Raw genomic sequence first — 24195 nt, 5'->3', positions numbered from 1 at the left:
CCCCACAGATGGCTTAGAAAGATGGATTACTTTATACTAATTGTGTTTATAATGGATAATATAGATATTACTGGAGCATTTTATTTTATAGCTCAGGATTATACTACTAATAATAACACTTTCTCTACTTAGAATTTTGTTTGCAGTTATATGCCGGAGAATTACTTATTTTAAGAAAGTTGTTCCACCTTTCTGCATGATCACCAACATTTATTGATTAACAGCTGTGTGTGGATCCTAAGCACTCTATAGCCCTGTCAGTAACATCTGCTGTTATTCCCTTTTAAAGATGAAAAGGTGGAATTCACAGAATGAAACAACATACCTACGTAGCTAGCAAGTGGTAAAGCAAAATTGGAACTCAGGAGGTCAGAATTCCAGACCCATGCTATGACTCATTGTGCTAAGATGTTTAAAATACTAACAAAAAGTACTGCATATTTTTCTGATAGTTGTGGGACATGTGTTTAAAATACAAAGGATTATTGCTGACGATAGAGGAAATATGGCCCAAATCAAATTTTCTACTGCTTTTCTCTGACAAGCAGCATAGAGTCAAATTAAGAGATTAGGCATAGTTTAGGTACCTGTATATACACATAGATATAGCATCTGATGTTAGATTACACACATACATGCACGCAGCCATGCATTTCACATACATGCACACTGTGGAGGGACAAGAGAGTATTTTGGACAGTAATCCAAGGCAGTACTTTAACTACAGTCTGTTTCCTCAGGCCTGTCTGAAAATTATGAAACTGCCCATTCTCTAACATCCTTTGGGGCAGGTATCCGCCTTCCTGCCTTGCAGCCTCTCCAGCCAATGGAGTTTGGTTTTGTCCTATATAGAAGCACTGCTACCCTAACTGTTAACCAATGATTATAAAAGCACGGAAGAAGAGGCCTTTCCTCTCCCTCATATCCTGCATGTACCACACACTTTTAAACAACCAGATCTCTGAAGAACTCACTCACTATCATGAGGACAGCACCAAGCCATTCATGAGGGATCCGCTCCCATGACCCAAACACCTCCTACCAGGCCCCACCTCCAACGTTGAGGGTTACCTTTCAACGTGGGATTTGGAGGGGACAAAACATCCAAACTATATCAGTGTGTCTAAAGCCTTCCAATTAAAAAAAAATGTTGCTGACTTAGAATCATGTTTACAGGGTATAAGTTGTAAGAGCAGAAGTACAAAGAATGAGAGTGTAAGAATGGTGCATGATGGACTACCCTGGGTATCACCCAGGCCTGCCCACATCATCTTGGATGGACAGGGCAGGTGCCTGAGCACCATGAGAAACAAATCATGATGGACTCAGATATTGGACCAGACCCATTCCTGGCTTATAAGACATGTGAGCAATGAGTAAAGAATCTGGCTCTATCATCCAGACGGGCATTTCATATTAACTATATAATTTCTTATTGCTGACACTATTAATTTTGTAATTCTTGAACTTTTAGCTCTCTCTTAAGAGGGAAACTAAAATTGCAGCTGATTTATTTTCAAAATTCAGCCTAAACTAAATTATTATAGAACGAAAATGTAAATCAATTACATTAAGATACACAATAAGCAATTTTGCTTTAATAATAGAAAGACAAAGCAAAGCAGTCTTTCTTTTCAGGTTTGTTATTGTGTTGAAAACTTTCATCCTATGTTTTTCATCTCAATTTATAGGTGTTAATGAAAGTTTTCTGAAACTGATTTTTGAAAACACTTGCTTATTTTTCATGTATTCCAAGCTACAGCTTGAAAAGGAAAATTTGGACTGACATTTGCAGGCTAAGCTTGTATTAGTTATCAACTGCTGCATAACAAATCATGTCAACATTTAGCAGCTGAAAACAGCAGCAGTCTATTATTCCACGGTTTCTGTGGGTCGGGAATCCAGCCAGCTTAGCTAGAAAGTTTTACCTTGGGGTTTTCCTCAAGGCTGCAGTCATCCTTTTTTTTTTTTGTTTTGAGACGGAGTCTCGCTCTGTCACCCGGGTTGCAGTGTAGTGGCGCGATCTTGGCTCACTGCAAGCTCCGCCTCCTGGGTTCATGCCATTCTCCTGCATCAGCCTCCCGAGTAACTGAGACTACAGGCGCCCACCATCACGCCCGGCTAATTTTTTGCATTTTTTTTTTTTTTTTTTTTTTTAGTAGAGATGGGGTTTCACCGTGTTAGCCAGGATTGTCTTGATCTCCTGACCTCGTGATCCACCCACCTTGGACTCCCAAAGTGCTGGGATTACAGGCGTGAGCCACTGGGCTGCAGTCATCTTAAGGGTTGCTACTTGCAGGCTCATTCATGTGGCTGTTGGCAGGTCTCACAAGCTCTGCTTCCATCTCAGTCACATGGGACCCTCCGCAGGGTTGCCCAAGACACGTCCACCAGCTTTCCCCAGAAGTGAGCACTCAAAGAGAGAGGCACCCAAGATGGAAGCCACAGTCTTTTCACAACCTAATATTAGAGCTGATGTCCTGTCACTCTGCTATATACTACTTGTTAGGAAAGAATCAATAAATCCAGGCCAGGCACAATGGCTCACGCCTGTAATCCCAGCACTTTGGGAGGCTGAGATGCGTGAATCACTTGAAGCCAGGAGTTTGATACCAGCCTGGGCAACGTGGTGAAACCCCATCTCTACTAAAAATACAAAAATTAGCTGGGTGCGGTGATACACACCTGTAATCCCAGCTACTCAGGAGGCTGAGGCAAAGAATCACTTGAACCCAGGAGGCAGAGGTTGCAGTGAGCCAAGGTTGCACCACTGCACTTCAGCCTGAGCAATAGAGCAAAACCCTGTCCACCCCCCCCCCGCCCCGCAAAAAAAGAATCAATAAATCCAGCCCACACTCAAGTGGATACACAAGGGCATGAAGAACAGGAGGTGCAGACCACTGAGAGCCATTTGGGAGGCTGCCTAACAAACGTGTTATCAGAAATCAAAAGAGAAAAAGTATTGAGAAAAGGTACTGAGAAAATCGCTCTTTCTGGCTCTGTCTCCCTGTGTCTCTTTGTCTTTCTCTCTGTCACACACACACACAACACAGAGTAAGCATTTGGCTGATCATAACTGTTATGAATTAGGTCACTTTAGCCCTCAGAAAAATTATAAGAGAAAAGAAAATGAAAAACACATTTCTAGCATTATCTTTTAAATATATACATTGATGTGTAAAATCTTTTCGGAAACCTAGTGTTAGGAACTGAGTTGTGTGCCCTCAAAATGTATATGTTGAATTCCTAACCCCTTGTACCTCAGAATGTGATTGTATTTTGAGATAAGGCCTATAAAGAGATAATTATGTTAAAATGAGGCCTTTAGAGTGGGCCTTCATCCATTCTGACAGTCATCCTTATAAGAGGCAATTTGAACACAAAGAGAGACATCAAATCTGTAAGGGCAGAGAGGAAAGACCATGTGAAGACAAGGTGAGAAGAGAAAGAGGGCCATCCCCCAGCCGAGGAGAGAGGCCCCAGAATGAAACGTGCCCTGCCGGCACCTTGCCCTTGGACTTCTAACCTCCAGAACCATGAGGAGTACATCTTTGTTTAAGCCCACAGTCTGCAGCATTTTGTTAGTACAGCCCTAGCAAACTAATACAACTTGTTATTTTATGATCAGAATCTCTCTGTGCAATCTCAGTTCACAGTTTCCAAATGGCCATATTTAGAACAAAGTAAGTGTTCTGTTTTGCTTTTACTTTCCTCCAGACATAGTTCTAACTCTTTTATTTTTAAGATTGTGTTTAATTTTCTAAAAACAATTAAATTGAATATAGTCTTTCTGGTTTTCTTTCTTTAGTTGTCTTTCTTTTTACTCATTTATTATATTGTTTCCTCATTTATCTTAAGATAATATTAAACTGCCTTTACAGTGTCTTAGTAGCAATACTTGTGGCTTGACAGAAATCTTGGCTCTATGTTGGTAGTATAAAAAGTCACAGATAAAGAACTTTTCTTGGATTCTTTGGTTATTCTTTATGAGACAGTCATCAACATTAGTTTACTAATACCATTTTAAAACCACCTTCATTTCTGGACCTAAAAGTTCTGATTTTTCCCCAGATAATAAAATTTAAGGTTTCAATTCTCTTTAATTTCTGTGATTCTTCCTTTTTTAAAAAAAAACTCATGGTACCTAAGTGTTTTTACTATGAAGTGGAAGCATTCTGGGTTGGGACAGATTTAACACCTGCCATGCTAAGCAAGATTAACCATGGAGAGCTCTGTGTGGATAGTCTGAGATTTGAATCCTCTAGAATTTACGAGAGACTGGTTAAACCATAAGGTGTCCCTCCCACTCCTTCCTATTGGTTGTCATCAACAGCAACATGGGGAGAGGAGAGTGGTGATTATCATGCCTAGAAGACAAATGTTCTTAATGAGTAGTTTGAAGTTATGAGATGTGTTTAAGTATTTGAGCTGCATTTAGGGTGTCTGCCTGCAGATTATAAGGAAATGAAAACTTCAACTAAACAAAAGAGCCTGCAAATGAATACTTACAGAAACTTGACTCACAGTGGATTTACAGGGTATATAGGTAAAAATGCCCACTTTAAACTCAAGCATAATTATTTCTCTTCTTGTTCTTTTTATTTAAAACTATTATAGTGGCTTAATGCCATTGCATTGCTCAAGAAAAAAATGCTATTGTTTTTCATTTTTCTGTCCCGTTCTTCTCCTTTTCCAGTGTTAACGCATCATGTGAAATGTTAAACAGGCCATTTAGTCAATACCAAATATAAGGTCTGATATCAAGGCACACAAAATCACATTCCTTTAAAAAAAAAAAAGAAAGAATTTCAAAGCAATCCTAACTTCAGTTCTGTCCCTTTAAGTCTGATTAAGGTCTGCTAAACAAGGGATAGTGATTGAAGTATACCTTTGAAGTGAATTTTTTCACACTCTAATCTGTCAATCAACCAACTAAGTAAAACTAGTCTGTATTCATTTATTTATTCATCACATATTTAATAAACTTCTGCTTGGTATCAGGAACTGCGCTAGGCTCAGGAGCTTCAGTGGTAAATAAGAGACAGTCAATCCCCACCCTCAGTGATTATAAAATCCTTTAAAGGAAAACATAACACTTTTCTTTTTCTCAAACTTTCTGTGTCTGAAGGCTCACTAGCATCTATTTCCGGCATAGATGTGGTGTGATTTGTTCTTCATGTCACTCGCTTCTAATTCAGAGTGAGGGGCTGAGGCATCTGGTAGTAGAGCTTCTTGTTCCTGTGCCCCATCTTTGTGGATTCTGGGAAAGTGGGAATCTAGGATGTGTGGGCTCAACCTCAAAGTTGGGATCCCCAAACATAGGAACAGGGTGGGATATGAACAAGAACATAAGTGACAGATAACAACATCAATTTTTCCTTTTTTCGCTGGATCATTCCTTCACCACACAAACATGCCGTTCTTCCTCCCATCCTCAATATTCTCTTCTAACCCTACTTTCCCTCACAACAACTGCCCACTGCTCTGCCTCTTGCAGCAATGCTCTTCAAAGGAGTTCTTCTTGTCCATTCCTTCTCAAAGCCCTTCCACAGGGACTTTCACTTCCATCACTTTACAAAACTGCTCTGGGCCATCAATGAACACCCTATTACTAGATCCAGTGGTCAGGTCTTAGTCCTCGTCTTCATCAGACCTGTCAGAAACATTTGACACAGTTGATCACTCCCTCCTCCTCAGAAAACTGTCTTTGCTTGGCATCTAAGTCACCACCGTCTCCTGCTTTCACTGGCAGGTGCTTCTTAGTTTCCTTGCTGCTTCCTCCTGTTTCCCTAGTTTTCTAACATTGAGGTAGCTCAATGCTGTTTTGTCCTCTTCCCTTCTTACACCGTGGTAACCTCAGCTAGTCTCATGCTGTTAATCATCAAATTCATATCCAACCACATCTCTCTCTGGAGCCCAGCTTTATATATCCAACTGCATATTTGGCATTTATCATTAAAAGTCTAAGAAGCATAATATGTCCAAACTAAACATGTTTTTCAGTTTTCTTCCCATGAGTCTACAGTCTTCCACATGTCCATTGATGGCATCTTCATTCTTACTTACAGTTCTTTGGGCAATAAAACTTGGAATCATCTTTGATTCCTTTCTTTCTCTCACATCCCATATCTAATCCATTAGAGAATTAAGAGGATTCCACTTTCAAATGTCAAGCACCACTTGTCCCCATTGTCGCTGCTACTGCCCTGGTCTAAGCCCCCATCATCTCTTGTTTGGAATATGCCATAGCCTCTTAAGAAGTGACCCTGCTTTCTTTCCCTCTTATCCTATACTCACCACCGTCTAATCTCAACAGATATGTTTAAGTGATTATTTTAATATGTAAGTGGGTTCAGAGACTGCATAGGTCCCCCATTTCACACAACCTTACAAATCCCTATCCCCATGCTGCCAGATCTCAGCCCTAAGTTTCTCTCTGACCTTATTACCTTCTCTTCCTTCCTTTTCTCACTCCATTCCAGCCACGCTGGGGAGGCAGCAAGCATGTTGAAGAAAAATAAGATAGGCCTGAAGAGCAGAAGGAGGAAGGGAAGGGAAGAATAAAAGAAAACTGTGGAAAGGTAACAAGGCAAGGAACATGGGATTGCAATGGACTAGAACTTTCTTTTCCTCAACAAATTTGTGTTCATTTATTAAACACAATTTTCAACCAGTGATAATGAGCAAGACAGGAGACAGATTCTGCAGGGTGCATGAGGAATGAGACACAAAGGAATGAGGCACACATAGTCTTGCAGGGAAGACACAGCAAACACCTAAATTACTACAGCATGCTAGAGAAAATGATGCATGACATGAAACATGCAGATAAAATGCTAAGGCTATTAATTAATTGATGGAGAGTTTTAAGGCTCACTACCAAAAAGCCATTGGCTACAGATTATTTTTGGAAGTGAAACACATATAACTTTTAAAGCAAAATAGTTTTTGGAGCATAACATACTTATAAAAAAGTGAATCCTAACAACCCAATACATTTTCATTCATGTAACCAGCATGCAGATCAAGAAACAGAGTTACTTGCACCCCAGAATCCCTCCAGCCTCCTTCCAATCACTAACACTCAGCTCTATGCCATTAGCTTTTTAAAATAGCTTTATTGAAGTATAATTAATATACAACAAATTGCACATATTTAAAGAAAGAGTTTCCTTGTGTCCCTTTTGACCCTTCCCTACCACCCCAATCACTGTCACAATAGGTCATTTTATATTTTCTAGAGTTTTACATAAATGGAATCATATGGTATGTACTCATTTCCACCTGGCTTCTTTAACTCTACATAGTTATCATGAGAATCATCAAGATTGAGGCATGTATCAATAGTTCACTCTTTTTTTGTGGCTGAGTAGTTTTCCATTGTGTTGGATATACCACAATGTGTTTATCCATTCTCCTGTTGATGAACTTTTTTCTTTATTTTTAAATTTTATTTATTTTTTTACTTATTTTTTCAGACAGAGTCTCACTCTGTCTCCCAGGCTAGAGTGCAGTGGCATGATCTTGGCTCACTGCAATCTCTGCCTCCCAGGTTCAAGCCATTCTTGTGCCTCAGCCTCCTGAGTAGCCAGGATTACAGGCACCTGCCACCATGCCTAAATAATTATTGTATTGTTAATAGAGATGGGGTTTTTCCATGTTGGCCAGACTGGTCTCAAACTCCTGGCCTCAAGCAATCCAAAAGTGCTGGGATTACAGGCATGAGCCACCACACGCAGCCTCGATGAATATTTGAGTTGCTGCCAGTTTCTGGCTGGTACAAATAATGCCACTATGAACATTTGTTTACAAGTGTTTGTATGGACATTCTTTTATTTCTCTTGGGAAAAATGCCTAGGAAGGTTGGATCAAGGGTAGTTATATGTTTAATTTTTTAAGAAGCTGCCAAGCTATTTTCCAGAATGGTTGCACCATTTCATGTTACCATCAAGAATGTATGATATTTGTAATCCTTTTACATCAATGACAATGCAGGCATGGTCAGTCTTTCTCATTTTAGCCATTCTAAATAGGTATGTAGGGGTATATCATGGTGCTTTATATTTCTGTGATAACTAATGATGTTGAGCATCTTTTCATATGCTTATTTGCCATCCCTATATCTTCCTTGGTGAAGTGCCTGTTCAAATCTTTTGTTCATTTGTTTATTCTACGGTTTGTTTTTAAATTAAGTTTTCTTTATGTATTCTGATATAATTCTTTTATCAGTGATATGCTTTGCATATATTTATCTTGGTCTATTCTTTGTCTTTTCATTCTCTTTATTTCCTTTCTTCTGCTTAATTTGGGTTCAATTTGCTCTCATTTTTCATGTCTCTTAAAGTAGAAGTTGAGGTCATTAACTTGAGACTTTTCTTTTTTTCTTATATAGGTGTTAAGCACTATAAAATTCCTCCTGGGTACTGTTTTAGGGACATTTTTAAAATTCTGATATGTCATGCTTTCATTTTCATTTATTTCAAAATTCATTTCATTTTTTCTTTGACCTTTGTGTTATTTAGATTTTCTAGAGATTTTCACATTATTGATTTCTAATTTAATTCCATTATGGCCAGAAAACATATGTTACATGACTTGAATACTTTTAAATTTATTGAGAGTTGTTTTATGGACCAGACTTATGTTCTATTTTGTTAAATATTGCATGTGCACTTGAAAAGTGTGTATTATCCTATTGTTGGATAGAGTCTTTCTTAATAATCAAGCCAGTTTGATTAATGATGTTTTTCAAGTCTATTATAGCCTTGATAAGTATCTGTCTATTCTATTCTTTATTGGAAGAGAGGTATTGAGTTCTCTGACAGCAATTATGGATTTGACTATTTTTCAATGGTGCCCTATCAGTTTTTGTGTCATGTATTTTGAATCTCCATTTTTAGGGACATAAACACTTAGCATTGTTTTGTCCTTGTGACTTATTGTCCTTTTATTATTATGATATGACCTTCTTTATACCTGGTAATATTCTTTGCTTTGAATATTACTTTGCCTGGCTCAATATAGAAACTCTAGCTTTCTTTTGACTGGTTTTACAATGGTATATCTTTTTTCAAACTTTTACTCTTATTTCTGTCTTTATATTTGAAGTGCCCTTTTAAAGGCAGAATATTGTTGTGCTATGCTTTTTTATCCAATAACCATAAATATCTTTTAATTGACATGTTTACACCATTTATATTTAATGTGATTATTGATATGGTTAATTTAAATACTATCTCCTTGCTATTTGCTTTCTATTTGTCTCTTGTCTTCTTTGTTCCCTTTTTCCCTTTGTCAGCCATCTTTTGGATTAATTGATTTTTTAATTATTCAATTTTATTTCTTTTGTTAGGTTATTTTTTTTTTTGGTCATTCTTTTAGGGTAGATATGCATCATTAACTTTAGCAATCTACTTTTAAGTTATTTTATTTTAGTCCATTGTGGCTACTATAACAAAATGTCATAAACTGGATATCTTATACACAATAGAATTTATTTCTCACAGTTCTAGAGGCTGGGAAATCCAGTATCAGGTTGAGCATGGTCAGATTCCAGTGAAGGGCCTTATCCAAGTTGCAGACTGCCAATTTCTCTTCGGGTCCTCACATGGTGGAAAGGGCAAGGAAGCTCTCTGAAGTCTCTTTTATAAGGGCACTAATCCACTCATCAGGGCTCTGCTCTCATAACCTAATCATCTCCCAAAAGACCCCACTTCCCAATGCCATTACCTTTGGGGTTAGGTTTCAACATATGAGTTTGCAGGAGAAGGGGGGACACATTCAGATCAGGGCAGACATTGTACCACTTGATGTATAATATAAAAGCTTTATAATACTTCCATTTTCCCCACCCTGTTGTTGTCATATATTTTATTTTTATATACCATAAATCCCACAATACATTATTATTATTTTTGCTTAGTCAATTGTCTTTTAAAAGGTTTAAACAACTTTTTTCAGTTTTTTATGTTTATTGTTTTAGTCAATTTTGTGTTGCCATAACAGAATATCTGAGACTGGGTCATTTACAAAGAAAAAATGTTTATTTGGCATATGATTCCACAGGCTAGGGAGTTAAAGCACATGACACTGGCTTCTGACAAGGGCTTTTGTGCTGCAAAACATGGCAGAGAGGTCAAAGAGGAAGCAGACACTTGAAAAGAGAGCCAAAACCTAAGGGATGTCTTGGTTATATAACTACTCTCCCTAGAACTAATCCGTTCCCTCAAGAACTAATTCAACCTTACTGGAGCTAGAACTGACTTATTGTCATGAGAATAGCACCAAGCCATTCATGAAGGATCGGCCCCCATGACCCAGACACCTCCCACTCTGCCCCATCTCCCAACACTGCCACATCGGGGATCAAATGTCAATATGAATTTTGGTGGGGACAAGCAAATCATATCCAAACCACAGCATTTACTCACATGGCTAATAATTCTATTGCTTTTTATACCTTTGTATAAATACAGGTTTTCATTCAGTATCAATTTCCTTCTGCCTAAAGAAATCCTTTTTATTTTTCTATAAATTATTTCAATTTTTATATGTACACAAACATCTTTATTTAACCTTTATTTTTGAAAGACATTTTTGCTGGATATAAAACTCTAGATTGACAGGTTGTTTTCTTTCAGTACTATAGAGTTGTTACTCAAAGATCTTTTACATGCATTGTTTCCAACAAGAAATCCTGTCATCTTTAATTTTGTTCTTCAGTATAAAACATGTCTTTTGTTCCTCTGGCTGTTTTTAAGATTTTCCTTTTAGTGTCAATTTTGAGGAATTTGATTGTGATGTGCATTGATGTGGTTTTCTTCAGATTTTCTGTGGTTGAGGTTTCTTGAGCTTCTTAGATCTCTGAACTTAAAGTTTTCACCAAAAATATGAAATTTTCAGCTATTATTTTTCAGATTTTTAAATCTTCCTCTCTTTTCAGGTAGTCCAATTACAAAATATTAGGCTGCTTAAAGTTGTCTGATAGCTCACTAATTCTCTTTTCTTTTTTTATATCTTTTCTCTGTGTTTTTGTTTTTGATAATTTCTATTGCTGTGGCTTAAATTTCACTAATCTTTGTCTAATCTGATATTAATCATATCCCGTATAATTCTTTTGTCCCAAATATTCTAGTTTTTATCTCTAACAGTTTAATTTAGGTCTTTTTTGTATTTTCCATGTCTTTACTTAACTTTTTGGCCATACAGAATATAGTTATAACTCTTTAAAATATCCTTGCCTGCTAATTCTCATCTCTGAGTAATTTCTGTTTAAGTTAAATTGACTTATTTATTTTTCTGATTATTGATCTTACTTTCCTGCTTTTTTACATACCTTGTAATCTTTGATTGAATACCAGACTTTGTTAATTTTATCCTGTTTTATATTGGATGTTTTTGTATTCCTAGAAATTTTCTCAGGCTTTATACCAGGATGCAGTTAAATTACTTGGAGAGAGTTTGATCACTTTGGTTCTTGTTTTTATGGTTTAGATGGATCTAAAGCAGTGACCAGTCTAAAACTAATTAACACTGAGGCAGGACCTTCTCGAACATTGGGAAGATTTTTGCATCTACTCAATGCCCTAAAAATTGTAACTTTTTCCAGTATATTTGGTAGGAATAGGCACTGTTCCCACCCTTGTGTAAGTGTCAGGCACTATCCCCTCTAATCCTTTCTAACCCAGGTTCTTTCCCTGCCTTGGGTCATTATGACATATGCATGTACTCATCAGAAATTGCTGAATACCCAATGGGAAGCCTCAGCAGATGTTCAGCATTCTCTTTTTGAACTGCATGTACCTTTCTGGTTCTTTGTCTTGAGAACTCTAGACACCTTGTTCATGGATTCTCATATTTGTCCCTTAAACTCAAAGAGTCTTCTGGGCTCTGTTGTAGTTTTCTCTCCTTGTGTTACAACCTGGGAACTCAAGTTGGTAAACTGGGACAATCACATGGCTTGCCTTGCTTGTTTACTATCTCTCAGAAATTACTGTCCTCCTTTTCCTGCTGTTCAGTGTCATGCAAACCGTAGTTAATTCTATTTTGTCTTAATTTGTTTGGTTGGTTGGTTTTGGAAAGAGAATAAATTTGGTCCCAGTTATTCCATCTTGATCAGAAGCAAAAGTCTCTTCTCAACATAGATTCATTTTGACTGGTTTAGAACACTGCATAAATTGAATAGTGTCTGTCTTCTTTTGCTTAGTCATATGCTTATGAAATTCATCCATGTTGTTGCATGTAGTAGTAGTTCATTCATTCTTGTTGCTCTGTGGTTTTCTCTTATGTTGATGTACCACATATATTTATCTATTTTACTCTAGCTAGACCTTTGGGTTGTTTCCATTTTGGATCTGTTATAAACAGTATTACAATAAATATGTTTTGGTGAACATGTGCGTGCATCTCTTTCTGGTAGGTGTACAACTAGAAGTGGAATTTCTGGGTGATGGGACAGGCATATGCTTTGCTTTGGTTGATACTGATTGCTGAAGAGTTTTCCAAAATAGTTATACAAATTACATTCCTCCATCAGTGTATGAGAGTTTCTTTTCATCTATACCCTCACTAACACTTGGCATTGTTCACTTTTTCATCTTAGCTATACTGATGAGTGTGTACAATATAGACTTTTTTATTTTCCTCATGACTAATGAAGGATTGGGTAGCTTTTCAATTTTTTTTTTTTTTTTTTTTGTCTTTTGGTAATCCTCTTTTATGAAGATTCTCTTCAAATTCTTTGTCATTTTTCTGAGAGACTGACTTTACCTTATTGATTTATGGGAGTTATTTATATATGCTTTTGTCAGATACATGTATTGCAATATCTTCCTATTATTGATAAATTTTCCTTTTATTCTGTTAGTGGTGTCTTTGGATAATAAAAAAATTCTTAATTTTAATGTAGTTGACTTTACCAGATTTTCCCCTTATTGCTAGTTCTTTTATATCCTGTTTGAGAAACTGTTGCCTACTCCAAGTTTATGAAGATATTACCCTATGTTTTCTTCTAAAAGCTTTATCATTTACCAATCTCAAGTACTTCTACAATCTATCCAAAATCAATTTTTGTTTGTGAAGTGGGAGTCAGGATAGAAATAACTAACTGGTCCAGCATAATTAATTGAAAAGACTATCCCTTTTGAGTTAGAACTTTTTGAGCATTGATTATGCTTCAGGCACTAGGCAAGTTGATATTTCATTTTATCTTCACAAAATCCCTATAAATGTTTCCTCATTTTATATATTGGAAAAGTTACAATTAAGTGAGTTAAATTAATTTCCATAGCTCATGGCTAGTCAGGTGTAAATTTGGGTTTTGAGCTTAGGTCTTGACTCCAACCTTGCCTAAGTTTATCTTAAGTCAATGTCAGCAAAAAGGACACTTTTATATTTTTGTAGTGAAAAACCAAGCTGGTAAAGGGGTTGAAAACACTGGGAATGTGGGAGTGAAGAGGGGTTGACCCTAGAAAAGAACAGGGTCTTGAATAGTGTCTTTTGTATATCAAGGCTCAGTAACAGTTTACTGAATTGCAAAAGTTATCCACTTTTAAATAACTGCAAAGCTTTGTTATCTACACTCATGAGGCACTTATAACTTTTATATATAAAACTTAGTGATTTCTTCCTTGTCTAATTGCCTATGGCAGTGGTTTTCAAAGTGTGGTTCCTCAGATCAATAATATCAGCACTACCTAAAACTTGCTAGAAATGCAAATTCTTGTCCCCTTCCAAAGACTTACTAAATCAGAAATTCTGAAGATGGGACTATATTAGGCCATTCTTGCATTGCTATAAAGAAATACTTGAGGTGGGCTAATTTATAAACAAAAGAGATTTAATCGACCCATGGCTCTGCAGGCTATACACGAAGCTGGCATCTGCTCGGCTTCTGGGGAGGCCTCAGTGAGCTTTTTTTCATGGCAAAAGGCAAAGAGGGAGCAGGCATGTCACATGGGAGAAGCAGGAACAAGAGAGTGAGTTGGGGGCGAAATACCACACACTTAAACAACCAGATCTCATGAGAACTCACTGTGGCAAGGACAGCACCAAGCCGTGAGGGGATCCACCCCTCTGACCCAAATTCCTCTCAACAGATCCCATCTCCCACATTGCGAATTACATTTTAACATGAGATTTGGTGGGGACATATATTCAAACTATCAGGGACCCAGAAAACTGCTTTAATAAGTTCTGCAGGTCATTCTGATGTCCATTAAATTTGAAACACACTGGTCTAGGGCCTATACTTTCTCCAAACATACTCTCTACAGAGGATTCCCCTAACCTACCATGCTTGGTTATACCACCAGTGATTGCTTATTGACAGTGCCTCTTCCTGGACTCCCGCTGTGATTCTTAGCCTGGCTAATATTTACACAGAGGTCAGATCCTCCCTCTCCTTACACAGATGGTCACACACTTAGAGGTCTATATTCAGTCCCTCAGTCCTTCTTCTTGTCACATCACTTTGTAATTGTCTATCTGCTTGTCAATATCTGCCACAAAACTGTGAGGAGCTTAAGGCAAGGGCCGTTGAATTCCCTGAGTGTGGCATATAATTTTTTGAGTATATGAATTTTATTCCATTTTATCCTTGAAGAACTATCATGTGGAAAAGAAATGACTTAATATTTGAATAAATGAATAAGTACTTGAAGGACCATCATGTGGAATCACAGAACAAGGTACAGTAAATGGAGACTTCAAGGAGGTTAGGAACACAGAGATACCTCTTGCATGAGATGTTGAAGAAAAGACTGGAAAACCTTTACTGTATAACCCCTCATCCCCACCCCTTCTAAACTGTGAGCTCCTTGAAGCCAGCAACAGTATCCCATTCACTGTGTATCCCCCGTCCCCAGTAAGGTCTGGAACGGTGTCTGACACACAATGAATTTACTGTAAGTGAATGGCTGAATGAACCAAAAGGTTCCTTAGTGACATATGTTGAGTTTTGTTGCTACTGTTTTGTTTGCTTGACTGTTTTTGCTAGAGAAACAGCTCAGTTCTAGATCACCCAACTGGCAAAGTTTGAGTATTCTTAGGGGCACTTGCAAAGCAGAGGCCAAAAAAAAAAAAAAAGGTAAAAGGAGTTTAGCTTTGATAAATTTATCCAGAATTTTGTAATCAGAACTGTTTTAAGAAACTATTTTAACTGCAACATATATATGTGTTTCATGTTTTAGTTTCTTCCCTTCTTAATTACACGTGGATGAAGAGACGAGGTAGTAGAAAGTGGATCACTGTAATCTTTTCAGTGTTGAGAGACTCAGAATTCAGCCTCTGGGCAGAGGCTAGATCATGGGTCTTTTTTACTCTGCGGAGGATTTTGTACTTTATCTTAAAGGCAGCTGTAAGCCATTGAATGACGTTAAGGAGGGAAAATAACATAATAGATTTGCTTTTCTAAAGGTCATTCTGACTGCTGTGTGGAGGATTTATTGGGAAGTGGGAAGGGGAGGATGGGAGACTGGAATACAGAAGACTGGTTAGAAGAAATATTGCAGCTGATCGAGAGAGCTGATAAGAACTTCAACTAGGGCAATGACGGCATGGAGGAAAATGGACTGGATTCAACTTAGCAGTTGACTCAACCCACTAAATTTGCTGACAAAGATAGGGGACTTGTCAGAAATGATTACAGTTAGCTTTCAATTTAATAGTAATAATTAAATTGTCAGGCCTCTGCTTCTACTGGATGTGCAAGTTTATGTAATGGAAGTCTTTGTTAACTACAAAGCACTGTACACATGCAAAGTGGGATAATTACCCACAGAAATCATACCTCCAAATTCCATGTGCCAGAGGCAAGCCCTGAGGGTTGGAAAATGAGTTCATGTTTATGGGCCATCAACAGCAGGATTGCACATGTATTCCTGAACAATGAACTTACTGTTCATTCTCAAGTGCTCATTACAATGGAAATTAGTAACACTTGAATGATAGATGCGGCTGTGTTCTGAATATGCCACTTAGCAAATACTTGCTGCAGCTAAGTGTCAAGAAGTCACACATTGATGGATCCTAGACATGAGTGGCTACTTTTTGTGAATGGAATGAAGGTGGATACCTCACCCTGAAGAGTAAGCATCATGTCTACATGGGTTAGGAGCAAGATTTTTTTTATAACTTGGTATTTAGGTGTGAAGGACTTTGTCTGGTTATGCATATTTATGCTTTTGGCCTTGTAAAAAGAAACCCTTGGCTCTTTCTTACCAATATCTTTTTAAGTCAAAAACCCTTAACATGTAAAGCCTTTAACATGTAAAATTTAGCCTGTAACCAATTCTAATTTCCCAATCTACTTCTTAACTTGAGAAACTAGAAAAAATGCAATAATCCAACTCTGCTGTTAGAGAATGTGAATATAAGAAAAAGGGAGCCTCCTGTGGCTCCATCAACATCACAGAACTCTCCTTACATATTTAATGATCATTTCTATATAGACGATATTGATCAGCATGTTGAAGAAAAACTGAACAAGTGAAAAAAGCACATACATTCTTTAAGATCACTTCATTTTTACATATTCTTTCTGCACTGGGATTTAGGACATAGCATATTTAGGCTTCGTTTTGGCCAATGGGTTGCCAGGAAATAATCCCATAGCCTCTTTCATACCTCTTTGCTCATTTTCTGCCCTTGGTAAAATATTCATTATGAACTCTTATAAATTATAAAACCTTTTTTTTCCCCAAGAAAAGTGTGGACTTTTTTAAAACAGATTTAGCACTGATAGGACTGCTTGCCTTAGGCAGCACTACCAGTAATTGAATCTGCATGCTGAAGTGGTAAACCTTAAGAATTTTTAGAGGAAGGAAACCTGACATATAAAATGGAGTAAAGGCAGGCTGATGGAGAAGGGAAAATTCAGTGTTGGGCAACTTCCTGACTCCAGTGTGTGAACTGTTGAATAATCGAACATTATAGCATGTACTGAACATTAATTCTGTCAAAGTTTCCAGAGTAAAGAATAAATCGGTAGTCTACTCATCTCTCTCATCCTCCAATTTATGTTTGGTACATAATCATTGCCATTATTATCTTCATTCATGGGTCATTTTTTTTATATAGTTGGATTAAGCACTGGTTTCTTACAGTCAATAAGAATGTATTGTGAATCTGTTACACTTCTAGGCGCTAGGGATTGTAATAATTTATTACATTTGCCTCTTCCTTTAAAGGAGCTCATAGTCTTCTTTGGAAGAAAGACAAGTAAATATATAACCATAACAAAACATCCTAACTCTATAGTGAAGGGTTATATAGAAGCACAGAGGAGACACACCTAAGCTTAACAGGTAGAGTGGGTAGGGAAACAGAGACGGCTTCCTGGAGGAAGGAGTATCCATCCTGTCTTAGTGTAGTCTTGATGAACTCTGGGATATAGCTTGAAAGTGATGAAAGTAGATCCAAGTTCTTTAAAAGCAATTGGAAAATACATGTCAAAATTCATTAAAAAATATTGAGACCTAGAATTTCTCATTTATGAATCTTAAGTTTAAAAACAATCTGAAACACAGAAAAAATACGTTTAAAATGTTAATTGTAGTGTAGTAACAATATGGAAACCAGCAATTGAGGAATTTTTAAGGAAATTATAGTTTATCAACTCACTGGTCTAGAGGGCAGACACACATGATTTTTGCTAAGAATTTATCATAGGAATTGGTAGTCTATTCCACAAGTATTTCTTGAGCAGTTTATGCCAAGCGCTGATCTGATCTCTGTGTACAAAAAGACAAATAGACATGGCTCCTACTTGAAGGAGCTCTTGGTAAAATGACAAATATAGACAATTAAATTAACTCTTAGAAGAAGAAGAGAGATGGATTCTAGTGGCAGAAACATGTCATTAGAATGCAGATGAGGCCTTGTAAATCAAATCAGCAAAACATGGGGAGCTACCAAAGGAAGATGAGGCAGAACATGAGTTTTGAATGATAAGAGGGCAGAAAAAAATGGAAATAAAGGAAATTTCTTATTTTACCTTATGTGGGAAACAAAAGCAGACTATAACATTGGATATGCAGTTTGTCCATAACTATATAAAACCAAATATAGTTTTTTTCCGTATATGCATAGAAAAAAAGAAAGTGAAGAAATAAACTAATGTTAACAGTGATTGTCTTATGGGTGATGTTTTTCTCACTTCTCCTTTTTGGCCTCCCCCAAATATTCTATTATAAGCATTATTATTTGTAAAATGAAAGAAAGATGCAAGGGGTTGCCGGCAGGAAGATAAAAGGCACAAAGTGTTCACATTTTAGAAGAGAACTATTTATGGTCAAACTCTCACAACAAAATAGGATGGGCATATTTCCAAAAGGCAATAGCACAGAGTAACATGCTCAAGGATAAAAGACCCTTCTGTGCCCCGACCTACCTGCCACAATCTTTAAAAAAAATAAAATAAATTAAAAAACCAGAAACAACAAAAACCACAGATATAGGCCTTGTCACATAAGTCACCTAGAAAATTCTTATTGACTAAGGTCTTGACTCTCCCTTGGGTTTGTCCCTTTGTAGGGAACCCACTCTGTTCAGCTCTGAGCCAGGCACCAAGTCTGCCATTTACTCAGTGCATTAGTGCCTTGAATTTGCATAACACTTTGAAATTTATGAGGCATTTTCATAATGTTTACTTTCATTTTATTTTCTCCACAGCCCTGTGAGGTAGGAAGGACCGATATTATTTTTTCTCATTTTACAGTTGAAGAAACTAAGACTTAGATGAACTTTCTTCCCTCTGGTTACGAGGCTGATAAGTGTTAGAAGCAACACTGGAAGTCAGATGTTTTTCTGAACATGTGTTTATCCCTCTGCATCACAAAACTCACATGATAGACACTTCTGTCTTCGCTAACAAAAACAGACGAGTGTTTGTGAGAACAGGGAGGTGTCTTATTTTTCATCTAAGTGGGTTCAGGTGGCTAGGAAAGTTCTAGCACACGAGAGATGCTCTATACATTTGTGAGGGGTGGCAATAAATGAAAAGATTATTAATACTTAATAAACTTAATAAATGAAAGGATTTAAAAATAAATATACAAGTCCTAAATAAAGTATCTAAATAGATATTGTCATTGTCCTTAGCAATCTACTCTGAAGAGCAGCACACACACACACACACACACACACACTCACACACACACATCAGAAAAAGAGAAAAGAAACGGGTTAGTCGGGAAGAGTAAAAAGAAAAATTTTGAGACAAAGAGATTTCTAATTAAATAAAATAGAGCAATTTGTTATGAATTTCTGTTTTATTCCAAAAAAAAATCTATTTTCCACTTTGAACAAAATTTTACATTGGGAGAAAAAAAAAACCACAGGAAAAGAGCAGATGTCTTTGAGAATCATCAAAGCATGTCTTATTTCTTACACATGCACATGCCTGCTCTCTTTCTGCCTGCATCTACAAAGGGGACTCATTTAGCATTCACTGATGAACATAAGAGTATTTCTATACTCCTGCTGAGCCCGTGAATTTTTTTTTTAACTTATTAAGGTGGTGCACGCATCATGCCCTAGTGACTTTGGCTATATATGCCCTTTGAAAAATCTCTAATGACATGTTGGACACCCTGCATATAAATGTCACCACTTGGAATGAGAGTCAGACTTTTGCTCATGGGAATGTTCTCTGCCTGGCCTCAGTGTAATATCCCTGACCTAATGAAAGCAAATGGTTCTCAGTAACTCCCTCCTAAGTGTAATAATGCATATTCTTTTTTGGATGCTTATAATATGGTGTTGGTAAATAGCTTAGCAATGCACATAGGAACAATTCTACTAATGGATAGGGAAAGAAAATTAAATTGCTATCTGTATAGCCCTAGACCTTTTAGATTATTTTCAAAACTCATCACTGCAGCAATGATTTCTCCCATAGTATTTTAACTAGCATGGCAGCCTTGGCTTTCTACATGTATGGAAGGTATCTTTAAATCCATATTACTTTTTTTTCTTTTCTTTTTTTTTTTTTTTTTTACAAATGACCTTTGGAAATGATTTCCAATAACTGCAGCCAACTTTAAGCTCAAGGCTTGGTAGTGAAAGGTCACTCTACATTTAGACTAAATGTGGATAGATGTATACTCCCTGCAGCAGGCTATTGCTTTAGGACTTGCTATTGTATTTGACCCAATCTTCTTTCTAACCCAAGCATTTAGACAGCTTCCATCTGGGTTTTGTTTAAACTTTTTTTTTAAGCATCAGTACAAATTAAAAGGCTTTATATATCAGCAAGTAACTTTTTTTCTTTAGAGATGCACATTTTTCTTAGAAATCTAAGACCATAGAAAAGAGTAGGCATGCTGAACTTCTCATAAGAATGACTCCATGAATTTTGCATGAAGGATGCTCCCAGTCCATAAAAGGGCCTGGCAAGGTACATGAGACTGCTCAGATCCCTTATCTCTCACTCATGTTTTTCCTGCAAATAACATCTTTCTTTATAAAAGAGGGAGAAACAAAATGAAAAAACCTTGGACTAGGCAGCTATACATAAGCACTGCATAAGACTGCCTGAAGAAGAATGCAAGGAGATGGATTTTTTTCCTTCTACTAAACTCTGAGGACCTTCAGATCACAATTGTCACTGTGATAGCCTTCTCAGGAGCAAAGCAGCCCCCTGTCCCCAGCTTCCTTTCCTCACTGTGGCCTGATGGCTTCCTGTATTCATGTGACTTTGTCACATCATGCAGTCTTTACAAATGAGTCTCAGGGATGCTTTCCTTCCCATCCACGGTAGAGAAGGATTTGAAAAGCATTCAAGAGACTTAGTCTCTCTCCATGTCTGAGTGGGCTTCAAAAATACTGAAGATCAGAGTCAAAGAAGGGAATGTCTCCCTCACTTCTTCCCTCCTGGATCCCTGTCTGGCCCAGCTAGAAAGCAAAATCGCTTCCTAATGCTGGGCAGGCAGGGACTGGAAAGGACTCTGGACTGGGTGTCTGGAGACCTGACTTCACATTCAGCTTCTGTCAATTACCAGTTATGTGGCCTGGGGCTAAATCACTTCTCTGCTAGGCTTGATCTTTTATCGGAACAGAATTAGTTAAAAGAATTAATTCTGTAAATTCAGTGAAACAATATCCAGCTTTGGCCACAACTCCTTTTTCTAAATGAGTGTCTTCATATCAGATTCCTCAGGGAGAGAGTCAGATTACTGCAAGTGTGTCTGATTCTGATTTCAAAGAAGGTTCTGGAATGATTCCATTTGTCCTAAGAATGCACCAGAATAAAATTATTTCTTATATTCAGGCAGCGTTTTTAAAATTCTAAGTAGCTTTTGCTTATCCCACTTATTTAGTCCTCCTGTTGAGCGTAGATTTGGAGTACATTGTTGGAGCCCCTCTAATGTGCTTTGCTGCTAACGGGCTGGCACTCCCACCCATGAGAAGATTTCTCGGGCTCACTGGGTCCTCCTTGTTCTCCTGGTTCCTCCCTGTGGTGGGGGACACCTCCTGCTGACTGGCCAATAACAGAAGTATGTGGGAATACAAAAGGCCAACTCCTTTGCCCCAAGGTGAATAAATTCTGAGATGTAATTTATGCTCTGCAGTGCCCCTCCCTCAAAAATCAGGCTGAACTATAGCAAAAATGTAGAATCAACCCAAGTGTCCATCAATGAATAAGATAAAGAAAATGTTTTATATATATATATATACACACACATATATATACACATATATATACACACATATACATATATTTATATATATATATACACACACATATACATATATTTTTATATATATATATACACACATACATTGGAATACTGTTCAGCCATTAAAAAGAATAAGATCATGTCCTTTGAAGCAATGTGGATGAAACTGAATGCCATTATTTTAAGTGAAATAAGTCAGACATAGAAAGACAAATACTGCATGTTCTCGCTTATAAGTGGGAGCTAAATAATGTGTGCGCATGGACTTAGAGTGTGTAATGATGGACAATGGAGACTCGGAGTGGTGGGGGCAGTGGGAGGGGCCAGACAATGAGGTATTATGTAAGGAGTACACTGTACATTATTTGGATGATGTATACCCTAAAATCCCTGACATCACTACTGCACAATTTCTGCATGTAACAAAATTATACTTGTATGCCATACATTTATACAAGTAAAAAGGAAAGTCAGGCTGAGTGTGGGCTCCTTCCTGTTCCCTATGTCTCTTCCCCCCACCCTCACTGGCTTCTCCTGGAAGCAACTGATCACTACATCACTTGCAACTGAAATCTTGGCTCAGGAGAACCTTATCTAATAAAACAGTAGATTTAAACAACAAAATAAGGTTAGCAGGACACAGTAGGTGTGTTATCAAAAGACCCATGCTTGCAGCTCTGCCGCGTAACAGCTCTCTGGCCTGGAGCAAGGTGCCTAGAGCCCCAAGCCTCTCTTTCCTCATTTGTGAAATGAAAATAAGTACGCCTGGGCTGGGCGCAGTGGCTCACGCCTGTAATCCCAACATTTTGGAAGTCCGAGGCAGGTGGATCATTTGAGGTCAGAGTTCAAGACCAGCCTGGCCAACATGGTGAAACCCCATCCCTACTAAAAATACAAAAAATTTAGCCGGGCGTGGTGGCACACGCCTGTAATCCCAGCTCCTCGGGAGGCTGAGGCAGGAGAATCGTCTCAGCTTGGGATGCAGAGGTTGCGGTGAGCCGAGATCGGGCCACTGCACTCCAATCTGGGTGACAGAATGAGACCCTGTCTCAAAAAAAAAAAAAGGAAAAAAAAAAAGAAAGAAAATAAGTATGCCTGCTCTGCCTACTATATGCTTGTTGGGAGGACCAGATGAGATCATGGATGATGGAAGTATCTGAAAGCTGCCAGGCACCATGCAAATATAAGGAAACTAATTTTTAAATTGGAAACAAAATTATAACCTAAAGCTAAAGTCACTGATAGGGTTTCAGAAGAAATCAATTCAACAGCAGTTATAAAATACAGAAAACATACTTCATATCTTATTCTTCTCTTCCCTATTCCTTTCCCACATTTTTCATACTTCCACCATCCAAAATGTTTGCTGTTCTTTTCAGGATTCCACCTGTGTTGGAACACTGATAGTGACTAGAGAAAGTGTTGCATTCACCTCTTTTGGTTACTCGCAGTTTTTCACCTAGTTAACCATCTTTGCCATGCCTGCCTGTGTCCACTGTCCACTCCTGAAGACTGCTTTTCATCTTATTAGTCCCTTATTTCTTTCATTTCAAGTTGCATTGGATCTTAAAACTTCAGGAAGGAGATAGGCATCTCCCTGAGTTGTTAATAGGGCATAGTTCAAATGCCATACTTCAGATTGTGTGAGGCTGCCATGAATTGATGGAACACAATAAAATAGAGTCACCAAAATGTATGGCCCAGATGGTGGCTTGATTAAAAACATCTCAGTGTGTCCAAAATATCATGGCAGGCATGCACAATTTTTTTTGTCCATGAAGGCCCTACAAGATTCATGATAAGATTTTATTTTTAATGAGGATCTAATTAGAGAGCTCAGCATGAGAGTCTGAACACACGAGCAGTCAGTATAGTTTGGTGCAATAAAATATTCCTTGAGCCCGTAGGCACCAAGGTTAAAAGGAAGAATAGCACATAGCCCCTGGTGGGGGAAACAGATACAAAAACCAGGTCATTAGAATATAAGGGCCCAGCATGCTCAGAGTGACGGCACCCACTTTGGCGTTCAAAAAACACTTTCCCATTTAAAGGGGTGTCCAGTCTTTTGACTTCCTTGGACCACATTGGAAGAAAAAGTATTATCTTGAGCCACACGTAAAATACACTAACAATAGCAGATACGCTTTTAAAAATTGCAAAAAAAACATAATGTCATGTTTTAAGAAAGTTTACAAATTTGTGTTCGGCCACATTCAATGCCATTCTGGGCCGCATGCCGCCTGCAGGCCGCAGGTTGGATAAGCTTGATCTAAAGCAACACCTTCTCCAGCTTTTATGAGACTACTTGAACCCGGGGCCTTCTACGCACTGTTCCGCACCTTTGCCTCCCTGATGCCTTCTCATCCCATTGGGACTCTTGACTCATTCATTTTTTTCATGCACACACTTGTTGTGTGCCTAATTCTGCCAGGTACCACTCTAGACACTGGAATTTCCACACAGAACAAGACACAGCCAATCCCAGCTGTCTGATTATAGAGCTTACGTTCTAGCAGTA

The 24195-nt window shown here is 37.8% G+C and overlaps 1 protein-coding gene and 1 long non-coding RNA gene across 4 annotated transcripts in view; one reads left to right on the top strand and one right to left on the bottom strand.

Annotated features, from left to right (window-relative positions):
• Positions 1-24195, bottom strand: part of LOC104003113 (uncharacterized) — a 157305-nt gene that overhangs the window by 37091 nt on the left and 96019 nt on the right. The gene's annotated exons all lie outside the window — the stretch shown is intronic.
• Positions 1-24195, top strand: part of CHST9 (carbohydrate sulfotransferase 9) — a 278764-nt gene that overhangs the window by 187888 nt on the left and 66681 nt on the right. The gene's annotated exons all lie outside the window — the stretch shown is intronic.

Source organism: Pan troglodytes, chromosome 17, assembly GCF_028858775.2.
Source record: "Pan troglodytes isolate AG18354 chromosome 17, NHGRI_mPanTro3-v2.0_pri, whole genome shotgun sequence".
Taxonomy (NCBI): Eukaryota; Metazoa; Chordata; class Mammalia; order Primates; family Hominidae; genus Pan; species Pan troglodytes.
This window is presented reverse-complemented; position numbering and strand designations above follow the sequence as displayed.